Genomic DNA, 12,944 nt, shown 5'->3' with positions numbered 1-12,944 from the left:
TTCCGACTGATTTAGCCATCAAGTCTGATTAGAATGTGACTTTCCAAACAGTGTGAGCATAGCAGGAAGAGGTCTTGAGGTTAAATGAGCTGGTGACATTTTTTAAGGGCCATGCAACCTTCAGCAAATCCTTTAAGATGTCTGAGTCTTAATTTCTTGTTCTGTACAATGAAGTTGAGAACTCGCCACATAGAGCTGTCGTGAGAATAAAATTTGTTGACATATTTACTATAGTGTCTTCTCATATTCTCAGAGGTTGGAGATTTCTTTGCCTTTGCCCCTTGGACCTTGGAGTGCTGCAGATCAATATTGATAAACAGGATGCCATAAATAAGGAGAATAAAGTCCAAATGCCATGGCTTGTTTTTAAAGCCCCCTGTGCTCTGACCTCCTCCAACAGTGTTACTTCCTCTCCTCTCACTGCCATTACCGAACTCCCATTTCAAGTCAGCAGCTTCTCTTAATGACAGGAATATGTTATATTCCTCAGGAGTTTAGAAATGGAGAAGAACTAAGTAATAGCGTTTGATAATGATATTGGTAGAGAAGAAGAATATAGACACAGCAATCAAAGAAACATGGGTTAAAACCCCAGCTCTGTGATACGGCTAGGCTTTGTGTTCCCACCCAAAACTTATCTTGAATTAGAATCCCCCTAATCCCCATGTGTCATGGAAGGGACCTGGTGGGAGGTAACTGAATATGGGGGCAGTTACTCTCATGCTGTTCTTGTGGTAATGAGTGAGTTCTCATGGGAACTGATGGTTTTCTAAGGGGCTCTTCCCCCTTCACTTGGCACTCCTTCCTCCCACCTTGTGAAGATGGTGCCTTGCTTCTCCTTCCCCTTATGTCATGATTGTAAGTTTCCTGAGGCCTCCCCAGCCATGCTGAACTATGAGTCAATTAAATTTATGTTCTTCATAAATTATCCCATCTCAGGCAGTTCTTTATAGCAGTGTGAATACAGACTAATACACTCTGCCATTTCCTAGCTGCAGGACCTGTGACAAGTGGCTCAGCTGCTTTCGCACTGAGTGTCCAGGGCTGTAAAATGATGATAAATCCTACCTCACAGCAGCATAAAGCGAAGATAAGACCTACTTTACAGTGGCATTGTGAGAATACAACACACTACCACAAACCAAGTGCCAGGCATAATGCATGGCTTACTGCAGCCATTCAGTAAATCGTAGCACAAATACTAAGAATACCAGAATTCAGGAATCACTACATTATTGTCGTTATATTTCTGAAGGGCAATGAAATTTGGCAGCATGGTTGGTGTGCTAATGCAGAAATCACCTGTTCTCAGAACATCTCTATTTGATTAGTCAAAGAAGTTATTTGTGCTTCAATTTGCTCACCTGTAAAAACACCCGAAAGTACAAAAACAGTCACCTTCTTTGTCTGGGAAACCTGCTCATTTTAATTAACCTAAAAGGTTTCTAGCAATTCATGTTTGTAAAGCACTTTGACATGCTAAGAATAAGAGGCAATTTAAATGCAAAATTTTATTATAACAGCTTTTTAAAAAAATAATTATTACTCAAGGGGCTCTCAAGCAAGAAGGAGCTCCTAGAATTCCACACCTCTTATCTAGGAGAAGGTGCCGGGTGGCTATTGAAGAGCCGTGTCTCAAGTACTCCCTGAGAGTTCCTGGAACTCTGCTTCCTTAGCAAAAATAATGTGGGGCAGAGTCAAAATATATCATAAAAGGTAGTAAAAAGAGTGATAATATAAGTGTCTTCAAATACCAGCTAAATCTTGATTGCTGCTACATCTACAAATCAAATTTGAATTGCACTTCTGAGCTCTGTCAAAGTATAAACAGAGCTAGGCAGTAGTTAAAGCGGTAAAAACAGACTCTATTCTGGATTATTGAAACAGGAGAAGAGATGCCTCAATATAAAACTGGGTTCAGGTTTGAATGCAGCACAAGTAAGGGGAAATATATAACCAAGAATCAGGAGAGGGATCAGGGAATGGAAAACAACTAAGAGGAAACGTCAGAAGTAAAAGGATTCTGGCAAAACCCACTGAATTGGATTCTTGCCAAAGACAGGCCAGGATGATCAGACATCACCTGGGGATGATGCCGGGCACAGCAGTCCCAACCAGACTCTGGCCCAGCCATTTAACAGTATGTAGCAAGGACTAAAACCAGGTTTCCTGGGGACTGCATTTTACTCCTCAGCATCACCTGTCTTTCAATGGGATGATCTTCTTGACCTAAAATTGCCATGGTAACCTTGTGGGTGGGGTGGAAGAGGTCACTATACAAACAGGTTATCAGTGACAGATGTGGCTTCTGTTCCATAATTGGTACCTGAAAAAACAAGTGGGTCATCACATTAGCTTGACTCAGGACATCTCTCACCAGGCTATTAGCCTTTAGAAAACACAGAGCTCAATTAACTTTCATGGAAATTGGATTATTTCCTGCCCATTTGAAGGCCTTCATTTATCCACTAGGAGCTGTACAAGGCAAAGGTTCTGGTGAGTACATCCCCAAAAATCTTTGAGGAGGCTCCAGCACAAAGATAATATTCTTCTAGGTTACAAAGAACCTGCATGTAAATTACCAATTATCATTTCATAATGGCCCTGTGTGGTCAGTATGAGAGAATCATAGCACATAGGACAATAAATGAGGTTCAAGATTAAGCAACTAATCACATATGTTATTATTATGTATGAGTTCAGACCTGCCTGATCCCAAATCCCATGCTCATTCCAACTATACCATGTGACCTCAGTGGTCCTCGTGGATTACAAACACCAGACTCATCTTCAAACTCCAAGTTACAGCTTCACAGGCTGACCACATAACATCAGAGGAGGACATGACCTAGGGGGAGGGAACATGTCAACCTGGGTTTCCCTTGGACTGGAGTAATCAAGGGATACTCCTGTCTCTGTGAATGGGGATGATGCATTAACATTAACAAAAAGGGAAAGAACTTTCTACTGTAGTGCCAGAACTTTCCACTGTTACTGTGTGCTAGAAGCTCTGCCAGGTGCTTCACAGCTGCTCTCTAATTTAATCTTAACCCCCCTGCTTGGGATGTATTATTGTATCTCATGTTACAATGAAAGAAATTGGTGCTTAGAAAGTTTGATTGTCAAATGTTAAAATGTGAGCAAAAAAGGCAGACCTGAAATTTGGAACCAGTTATTGGCTACAGTGCTCTGTAAACTTTGGCCAAGTGCTTTCCATCACTCCAGGCACTTCTAAAGAAATTCAATAGATAACTGAAGCAGTCATGGTTCCTGGGACGCCAACAATAATGCAGACTTACCTGTGCAAGAAGGGACCCACTGGAGAGCTGGAGTGCAGGTGCGAGGATCATAGGGAAGATAGTGTGGTGAACCAGGCTAAGAACTAAGAGCTATCAGGGTGTTCTTGACAGTCTCATCAGTCAGAACTTGACAAGCTCACCAGGTTCCCATCACTGGGCTGCAGGAACTATAATGTTTTCTTTTGTGTTGACTCGTCTTAGTTAAGACTTAAAGTTCCAGGTGAGAGATGCCTTCCTGGCCATATTTAGACAATCAGCCCAGCTTTTGACTATGCTCTTGCAAATAAATGTCTCAGGAACCCTTAAGCCACCCCAGAAGAGGGCATATTTCTGGGTTTACTTTCAACCAAGAGCACAGATTCAAGGGGCAATTCATCTAGAGGAATGTCTGGGTGCTATTACGAGGGAGAAATGGGTGCAAGATAGTGACAAATATCTAGGACAAAAGTAAAATATGGTCTTTATATTTAACAGATAATATATATAAAGTCCAAAAAAGGTAAAATTAGAATTAGTTAAATATCTGTAACAATACACATGAAATTATTGATGAACTGCATTGTCTGAATCATATCTTAATAAAATCATCGTCACTTTCATCACCAAAATCATCATCATTGCTATCATTACAAGACAATATAAATCAGTTCCAGAGCCAGACCACAAACGTAGGTTACTGGACACCTTACCCAATACTCTTTTGACATGAGACATTTTAGAGGTGTCTCTCACAGAGTATAGATGGGAACCATCTTTAGAAAGGCAAGATCAATTTAAAAGCTATCATATTTCTGAGATATACTCATACTGTAGGCTTCATCTAATAGATTGAAAAAGTGGCTATGATATTTCAGGACATGTAACTCAAGAGGTAGAGCCAATTTCCAGGCCCCTTGGTCTGGATGGTAACTGAATATGCAGAAGTGAAACTGTGTGAGTTCCTGAGCCTTCTACCTTGCTATTTTGGAGTGTTTCTGCCACTACATAACAAAGCCTATACTAGAATATTGAAAACAGACCTTAAAGAAAGAGAGGAACAGTTAGCACCTGCACCAAGACCCCACACATGTGAGTGAAGCCATCGTAGACCGTCCAGCCTCAGTGGAGGAAGTGCTCACTCTGGCAAGTGCCTTGGATGACCCAGTGGCTGCTACATGTGGCTACAATGTTAATGATGAATACAAGGCTGCTGGGGGATGGATACTTTTTACAGCACTGGAGAGATAACAGAGGAAAATAACAAGATCTAGCCTTCAGACTGTCTACCAACTTAGCTCTGATGAGAGAACAAGTTTGTTTCTGGGGTAGCCCTAAAAGAATCTCTTATTTCATGTAGTCACGGGGAAGATAAGGCTGAAAATCAGAACTAAAACTTTCTTAAACAGGTTGCAGAATTATGAGGAAAGGTGAATTCACACACCCAGCTAGTCTTTTCTGTGAGCTTTAGGACATCAGTTGGGAAGGAGTAGGACTTTGAAAGGGGGGTGTTTCATTGGATTGAAACCAAACTGGGAATCTTTATCCATCAGCATCACTATTGTGTAAAGAACTCAATACATTGCCTTGAACACAGCCTGAAATACTATTTGCTTATTTTTTCAAACAATACTTCCTCCAATTAGTACATACATTCCATGAGAGAAAGAATTTCTGTTTGTTTGCTGACTTCACTCACTACCTGAAACAATACCTACAAGTATTGCCTACAAGTATGTTTTCTCCTTTTGTGACGTCCCTTCCAATTCTCTGCTTTCTGACTTACAGCTTCTTTGCTTACTTTTTTTCCTTAGGTTAGCTTGAGACCTTGATTCAAATCAGATCATAGGAGTGGACCTAGTAAGCAAAGATATTTTACCCTTAGCACTGTGAGAAGGGGGTGGTCTGAAGACTCAGAGAGTGCAGTCACTCATGACGGAGAATATGCTCTGCGAGGAAAGAGCAAAAAATAATCATGGAACGAAAGAGAGAGAAATTTGGAAGGAAGGAGGAAATAAGGGGGAAAAAGAGAGAACTGCTGGGAAATCACATACACACAGAGTAATGTGGATTGGACTTGGTTGAATATTTTATACGTCAAGCTCTGTAAGTCCTTCTGCAGTAGGCAAAGGATGTAAAGGACCATTTTATTATCTCCTCCCTTGAATTTTACAAATGTTGGAAACTGAGAGTCTTAAATTATTACATAATCTGTCCAAGGTGTATGAAATAGAACTAGAATACAGCTTGTCTTAGCCTAGCATCTTCAATTTGGAAATAAAAATAATAATAATATGAAAAAGAATAGGATATTATATTTTAAAAAGCCTTGGCAGCTGAATATCCTTTTATGGGCACAATGTATATGTTTGATTGTGCGTCTGTATTTCTGTGTTTACTATTTTATTTGTTCAACATGAAATATTTAATGAGCACCTACTACTATGTGTCAGGCACATATAACATCCTTTGAAATGAATGCTGTTTATCATCCTCTTTCAGTGGGTTTCAAAATGTCAAGTGACAGAATGTAGCTAAGACTTAGGTTAGACCTCACAGAACTAGAGTTACTATTTTTTCCACTGTGTTGTCTCAACCTGACCTCTACCACCAAACACAAAGCAAAATAAAACCAAACAAATAAAAACAGAAAGAAAGAGAGGAGGACAAAAACAATCGAAAACATTCTGGAGAGTAGCCAGGACGTTATGTCAGGCACTCCACAGAAAGCAGAATGTAAAAAGTAATAGATCTTTAATTCGCCAAGTCCCCTGAGTAATGAATTCCAAGCAAACCGCATTGTATCAGAAAGCCCTGCTGTGCTGAGGAGTTCCCACTCCCAGGGGGAAGGACTGATGTGCTCTGGCTGTGTCTATAATTTGATAAGACAAGGACAGCAATGGAGTTTGGGAAATGGATCGATTTTAATGCAATGCCACTGACAAATCAGAAAGGACTACATGATGGTTGTCAGGAGAACATGCCTGCACCTCCTCATCCCTCTATGCGAGGATGGCTTGTCTTTAGTTAAGTTAGGGTATTACAGCCCCAGTGAGGCTGCTGCTACTGATGAGTCAGGACTCACCCTACGGCTTACATTAAATGGAATGTAAAGACCCCAATAGGTCCTATCTCAAGGCTGTATGTTTGTGGAGTTGTGTGCAGAGAGAGAAATAGTCCATGATCCACCCTAATGGCAGGCCATAAAAGCGTCATTGCTCATCACATCTGGGTAAAGCAGATTTTATTAATCCCCCCAAATAAAATAGGAAATTAATGTTCCAGAAATAATAGATTATTGAGACAGAAATTGAAGTCTGATCTATCCATTCAAATATTCTTTCCTTTTTCTCTTTTTCTTTCTTTTTACCGGATCCTATGGCTTCCAAAGACATTCTCCAAAAAGGAGCCAGAAAATATGATCTGCACTCACGAAGTCAGTATTATATGGGGTCCACTTAAATACCTGGATCTTTCACTATGAAGGACAAAAGCAGGAAACAAAAAGCAAACAAAAAAAGACATTTTTCAAAATCTTACATCAAACCTGAAAGGCTGAACTCACACAAATAAAATTGCTAGTTAGTTAATCCAAGACATCTTTATTTTCCAAATTGTCATTCAGCAAATTAATTCACTCAGCAAGTATTTACTAAGCACTGACTAAGGGACAAGGGCTGTTCCCAGCACTGGGAATCAGAGAGCAAACCCATGACAGCAAGTATGGAACCCTCCTGTTGTGGAGACAACAATAACAGTAACAAAGAAATGTACTTTATGTCAGGTAAGACTCAGGTTATATGAAGACAAAGAAGGGTAAATGGACAGAGTGCTGGAGAAGCTGTTTTGAATATCAGTGATCACAGAACATCCTCTGTATCATATGTGACCATACTCTTTAGGGCTCCAAACCACCCTCTTCTCACAGGAAGTAGAAGATCCTTGTTTACTAGATCCTGTGATCTAATTTGGCAAGCTGAATCAAGGCCTCAAGCAACTCTAAGGAAAAAAATAAGAAAGCAGAGAAGTCATATGGCAGAGAGCAGAAAAGGGATAGAGAGGTCAGATAAAAAAAGAAAAAGTACTTGGGGTGGGTGTCAGAATTGTTTGGGGAAGGTGTGATGGTTAATTTTCTAGGTCAACATGCCTGGGCTATGGGGTGCCCAGATATTTGGTCAAACTTTATTCCCAGTGTGTTGGGCAGGGGACTTTTGGATGAGATGCACATTTGCACTGGTGGACTGAGTAAAGCAGATTGCCCTCCCTAATGTAAGTGGGTCACATCAATCAGTTGAAGGCCCCAGTAGAACAGAAAGACTGCCTCTTCCAAGTATAAGGGTGGACTCCTCCTGTCTGTCATTTTTTCCTTAGATTGCTTGAAACCTTGGTTCAGCTAGATCATAAGAGTGGACCTAGTTAGCAAGGATCTTTTCCTTACTGTAAAAGCTGGAATATCACTTATTTCCAGCCTTTGGACTCAAACTAAAACATCAGCTCTTCCTGTGTGTTGAGCCAGCCAGCACTTGGACTGGAGCTGCACCATCAGCTCTCCTGGGCTTCTGGCTCACCAATTGAAGATCTTGGGACTTCTCAGCCTCCGTAATCACATGAACCAATCCCTGATCTCATATAATAATATCATGAAACCAACATATTATATTACGAAATATATTTCATAATCACATAAGCCTATACCTTTCTTCTGTTCCTCTGGAAAACCTAACACAGAAAAAAAAAGAAAAAGCTAGGAATCTGAAAAAAAAAGTTCTTGGAAGATAGTAGCTGTTTCCATGGAGATTACTAAGAAGAGCAGAGGGAGAGAGAAAACCAGGATTTAAAAGATGATCTTCTATATTTTATGGGAACCCCTCTTTACACACTAATCTTCGTTTGGGAGATCTTTTCTCAAGAGACTAAATACATATTTCAATCTCTTCCATTGTATAGCTGATACAGTCCAATTGTCATTTCTTTTAAACAATTATCTAATATGTTTACTATAAATAAACTGAGGCCACATCAGGCCCAGGTTTACTCACAATACAAAATTATCTGAGTAGCTGCTATCAGACAAGCACCAGGGATACATGATGAAAAAGAACTTACAAATGGGTGTGAAAGGCGTTCAAATGCTTCTCACATAAATAATTAATTCATTACAACTGTATTAAGTAGAATAAAAGACAAGCACAAGCTGCTAAGAGAGCTCGTGCTGGGGAAACTAACCCGCTCCAAAGTGCCATAAAGGGATTGAGGCCGGCCCGGATTACAGCTGAGATCCAAGGAGCAAGGAGAGAGAGAAACGAGTGTTCCAGAAAGGATCCCACAGAAGGAGGAAGGGCTCTGAGAGAGGATGGAGCCCAGAGCTGTCAAATGGCTGAGGTGAGAGTGGTTGGACGTGGGGAGGGGGGCAGTAGTGAAGCAGCAGCAGTAACCAATATGAAGGGGTGGTCATCTAAGTTGAAACTTGGGGAGCAGTCAGGGGCCCACCACTCAGGGCCAAGACCAACTTCAGGATTCAAACTCTGCTGAGTGCATTGGAAGCCTATTGAAGCTACAGAGGAATCCGCTCAGATTTCTTTTTCTAAGACTTCATGTTTTTCAAACAGTTTTAGGTTCATAGCAAAATTAAGAAGAAGGTACAGAGATTTCCCATAAAGCCCCCATCCCCACACATCAGAACATCCCCCATTATCAATATTTCTCACCAGAGTGGTGCATGTGTTACAACTGATGAACCTGCATTGACACATCATAATCCTCCAGAGTTCTGAGTTCACATTAGGATTCATTCTTGATTGAACTCTAGATGTTATACCTTCTATTGGTTCAATCCCTAGATATACATACATATTATATAATCTATGGGTTTGAAAAAATAGATAATGATGGCATCCAACATTATGGTATCATACAGAGTAGTTTCACTGCCCTAAAAATCCTGTGCTCTGCCTCTTCCTCCCTCTCTACCTGCTGACAACCACTAACGTTTTTATTGTCTCCATAGTTTTTCTTTGCCCAGAATGTCAAGGAAAAGCTATGCCTTTTCAGGCTAGTATCTTTCACTTAGCAATATGCATTTAAGTTTCCTCCATGTCTTTTCATGGCTTGACAGCTCATTTCTTTTCAGCCCTGAATATTTCATTGTCTGGATGCTGCACCGTTTATTTATCTATTTAACTACTGAAGGACATCTTGATTGCTTCCAAGTTTTGGCAGTTATGAATAAAACTGCTATAAACATACATGTGCAGGTTTTTGTGTGGATATATGTTCTCAACTCCTCTGGGTAAATACTGAGGAGCACAATTGTTGGATTGCCTGGTAAGAGTATGCTTAGTTTTGTAAGGAATGGTCAAACTGTCTTCCACAGGGATTATATCATTTTGCATTCCCACCAGCCATGAATGAGAGTTCCTATTTTTTTTCCATCCTTTCCAGCATTTAGTGGTGTTGATGTTCTGGATTTGGTCATTCTGATAGATGTGTGGTGGTATTTCATTGCTGTTTTCATTTACATCTATCTGATGAACTATGATGTGGAGCATCTTTTCATATGGTTATTTGTTATCTGTACATCTTCTTTGGTGAAGTGTCTGTTATAATTTTTGGCTCACTTTGTAATCTGGTTGGTTACCTTCTTATTGTTGAGTTTTATGGTCTTTGGGATGCCAAAGATCCTTCTCTTTCCTTACTCAGCAAGGGCTCATTAGCAGTTGACTCAGGATCTGTCAATCAGTCATCTTCTATCCTGAAGGAATGATGCAATAATGCAAACATTTATTGAGTGCTGTCTGTGTCCTAGACACTGTACTAAACTATGTGAATTATCTAATTTACACCTCACCTGATAAAATTGGTACAATTATTATCTCAACTGCATAAACAATAAAACTGAAGCCCATAAAGTTTAAATAATTTGACAATTATCATGCAACTAATACATGACGTGCTGTGATACAAATCCAGGCAGTCTGGCCCCAGTGTCTGCTGTCTGAACCAACATATTCTACTGCTTTTAAAAAATGGCTACAGACTAGCACACAGGCCCTGCTCATCCAACGGGATAGCTTTGACTAATTATAAACTCTGCCCCTTAGCCTCAGAGGTCCCTGCAGCTTCTGCTCAGTTCTGAACTAAATTTCTACAATGTTACTAATTCAGCAATTCCCTCATATTCTTCCAAACCATTCCCATTTTGTTGAAGATGATCGAGTTGCATTCTTGTTTGCTACCAAGAACCTTGACTGACACACTTCTTGTTGCATATGCCATGTTGTTATTGGGGTAGAAGTTATTGAAATGGTTCTTGGATTTTAACAAACGGCAATTACTTGGACAGCAAGAAGATACTTGAAGAAATCCTAAAAATGGAGAAGGTCTTAAAGGATGAAAAGGAAGCAACAGTAGCTGTACATGCTGAGTACAGATGTCCTATGAGTCACTTGGGGACATTCAGAGTAAGGGGACAACCTCTACAGCAGAATTTCCTATGAACAAGCTTGAATGGTGAAAAATCACAGGGAACCAAATGAACATAGAAGTTTGAGGTGTTCAGTACAAGGGCAACTAACTCTTTCATCAACTGGAATAAAGAGTTTGCTATGAGCATGTTTACTAATCTTTGAATGACTCCTCTTTTCTTTCACTACAGGTTTGCTCCTCTAAAGCCAGGGAATCCGTACTATTCAGCAGTCTACCCCCAGCATCCCCAACAGTGCCTGACACAGATAAATGTCCACAAATATTTGGTAAAAAGATGGACTTATAGATGGATGGGCAAACATATGAATGGGTAAATACAGGAATGAGAGATGTTTCGAGACATTTTGGTACAGTCTGTGAGATTTAATATATTAGAAAAATGATGGCTGACGGCACAGCCCATATTTTTTCCTTCATTCCTTTTCACCTTGCCCATAATTTATATAATTAATATAAGTTGCATTTAAATGCAGACAAAATTTTAAAAAAATCACTTTGTAGGCATAAAAGTCACAAAACAATATTAATTTTATTATACTATGCCCCACAATTTCTTATTTCATCCACCCTACCTTCTTTTTTCTTTTCTTTTCTTTTTTTTTTTCTTTTTCTTTTCTTTTTTTTTTTTTTTTTGAGATGGAGTCTTGCTCTGTTGCTCAGGCTGGAACGCAGTGGTATGATCTCGGCTCACTGCAACCTCCACCTCCAAGGCTCAAGCAATCCTCCCACCTCAGTCTCTCAAGTAGCTGAGATAGGACACCAGACCAGCTACTTTTTGTAGTTTTAGTAGAGACAGGGTTTCACCATGTTGGCCAGACTGGTCTCGAACTCCTGACCTCAGGTGATCCACCCACTTCGGCCTCCCAAAGTGCTGGGATTACAGGCGTGAGCCACTGTGCCTGGCCCCAATCTGCTTTTCAAAGTGGAGTTGACCACAGTCTACAGATAAAGAGTAGGACTGAGAGGCCCAGGAAAAACAAAAGTCTGCACACCAAGACACAGAGAAGTGGCACTCGCTCCAGCTTCTACATAGACATCCTTCTGTGTCTTTTCCATGTCACTACACTGTATTAATTATCTACACTGGTTAACAAATTACCTAGATACTCGGCAATTATAAACAATAACCACTTATGAACTCACAGTTTCTGTGGACACGGGATTCAGAAGTGGCTTAGCTGGATTCTCTAGTTTATGGTCTCTCATTAAGTTGCAGTCAAAATGTCAGCTAGGGCTACTGTCATCTCAAGGCTCGACTGGGGCTGGAGAATCCATGCTCAGAATGTTCATTCCTCTGTCTGGCAAGGTAGTGCTGGTTGGTGGCAGGTGCCTTAGCTTTCCTGTGCACCCGTCCATGAGACGGCCTAGGTGTCCTCATGGCGTGATAGTTGGTTTGGCCAGAGCAAATGATCCAAGAGAAGGAGGAGGAAGCTATGTCTCCTGTGAGCTACCTGCGGAAGTTCAGCTCTGTCATCTCCACAATGTCCTAGGAGTTACGTGGGTTAAGGTGGGAGAAGACTAGTAGCTCATGAATAGAATACAATATCAAAAAGTGGGGATCATGCAGGGGCATCTCAGCAGCTGGACAGCACTCAGAAGTTAAAAATTAGTTTCAGGAAAGATGCCAGTCTGTAAGACCGAAAGCCAAGGCACTCTCAGGCCTGCTGTCATTATCTCTGTAACATCATTGCCTACTATGGGGACATCAGCTTTTTTGCCCACTTTCAGAAATCCCACTTGTGAAAAGTTCACATTACAAACAGATGCTCATTTTGGAGGAGTGCTGATAGGTTATCAATAAATATCCCATATGTAAAATACCTATTATTTATACAAGAATATTTACTGTAGGCACTCTAACAAATTCCTGCCCCTGCCTTCTCTCATGTAGGTCCAAGTGACAAAAAAAAAAAAAAAGAGGCAAAATGACTATCTTCATGATGTAAGAGAAGTATATGCCCATTCCCTGCTGGTCCCAGACTCCCTCACCTCCACAAACAAAAAGAAGCTTTCTCTTACAGCTGGGGATTTGCTCAACTAGCAGAATGCTGTAGATCAGCCAAAAAAATAAGCAGAAGCCAGGGTACCACATACAGTTAAGGGTCAGGGTCCAGAGTCCAGGTCACTCCATAGAATCAGCAGTGCCCATATTGCTGTTCTTAGCCCCCTTTTTAGAAACAGTAG

The 12,944-nt window shown here is 40.6% G+C and overlaps 1 long non-coding RNA gene across 1 annotated transcript in view; it reads right to left on the bottom strand.

Annotated features, from left to right (window-relative positions):
* Window positions 1-203: 203 nt before the first annotated feature.
* LOC105509037 overlaps window positions 204-12,944 on the bottom strand; it is a 36,465-nt gene continuing 23,724 nt past the window's right edge. The window contains exon 2 of the long non-coding RNA XR_001001365.1: window positions 204-5,132. This is a non-coding gene — a long non-coding RNA (uncharacterized LOC105509037). The remainder of the gene's footprint in view (window positions 5,133-12,944) is intronic.

Source organism: Colobus angolensis, unplaced genomic scaffold, assembly GCF_000951035.1.
Source record: "Colobus angolensis palliatus isolate OR3802 unplaced genomic scaffold, Cang.pa_1.0 Scaffold17, whole genome shotgun sequence".
Classification (NCBI taxonomy): Eukaryota; Metazoa; Chordata; class Mammalia; order Primates; family Cercopithecidae; genus Colobus; species Colobus angolensis.
This window is presented reverse-complemented; position numbering and strand designations above follow the sequence as displayed.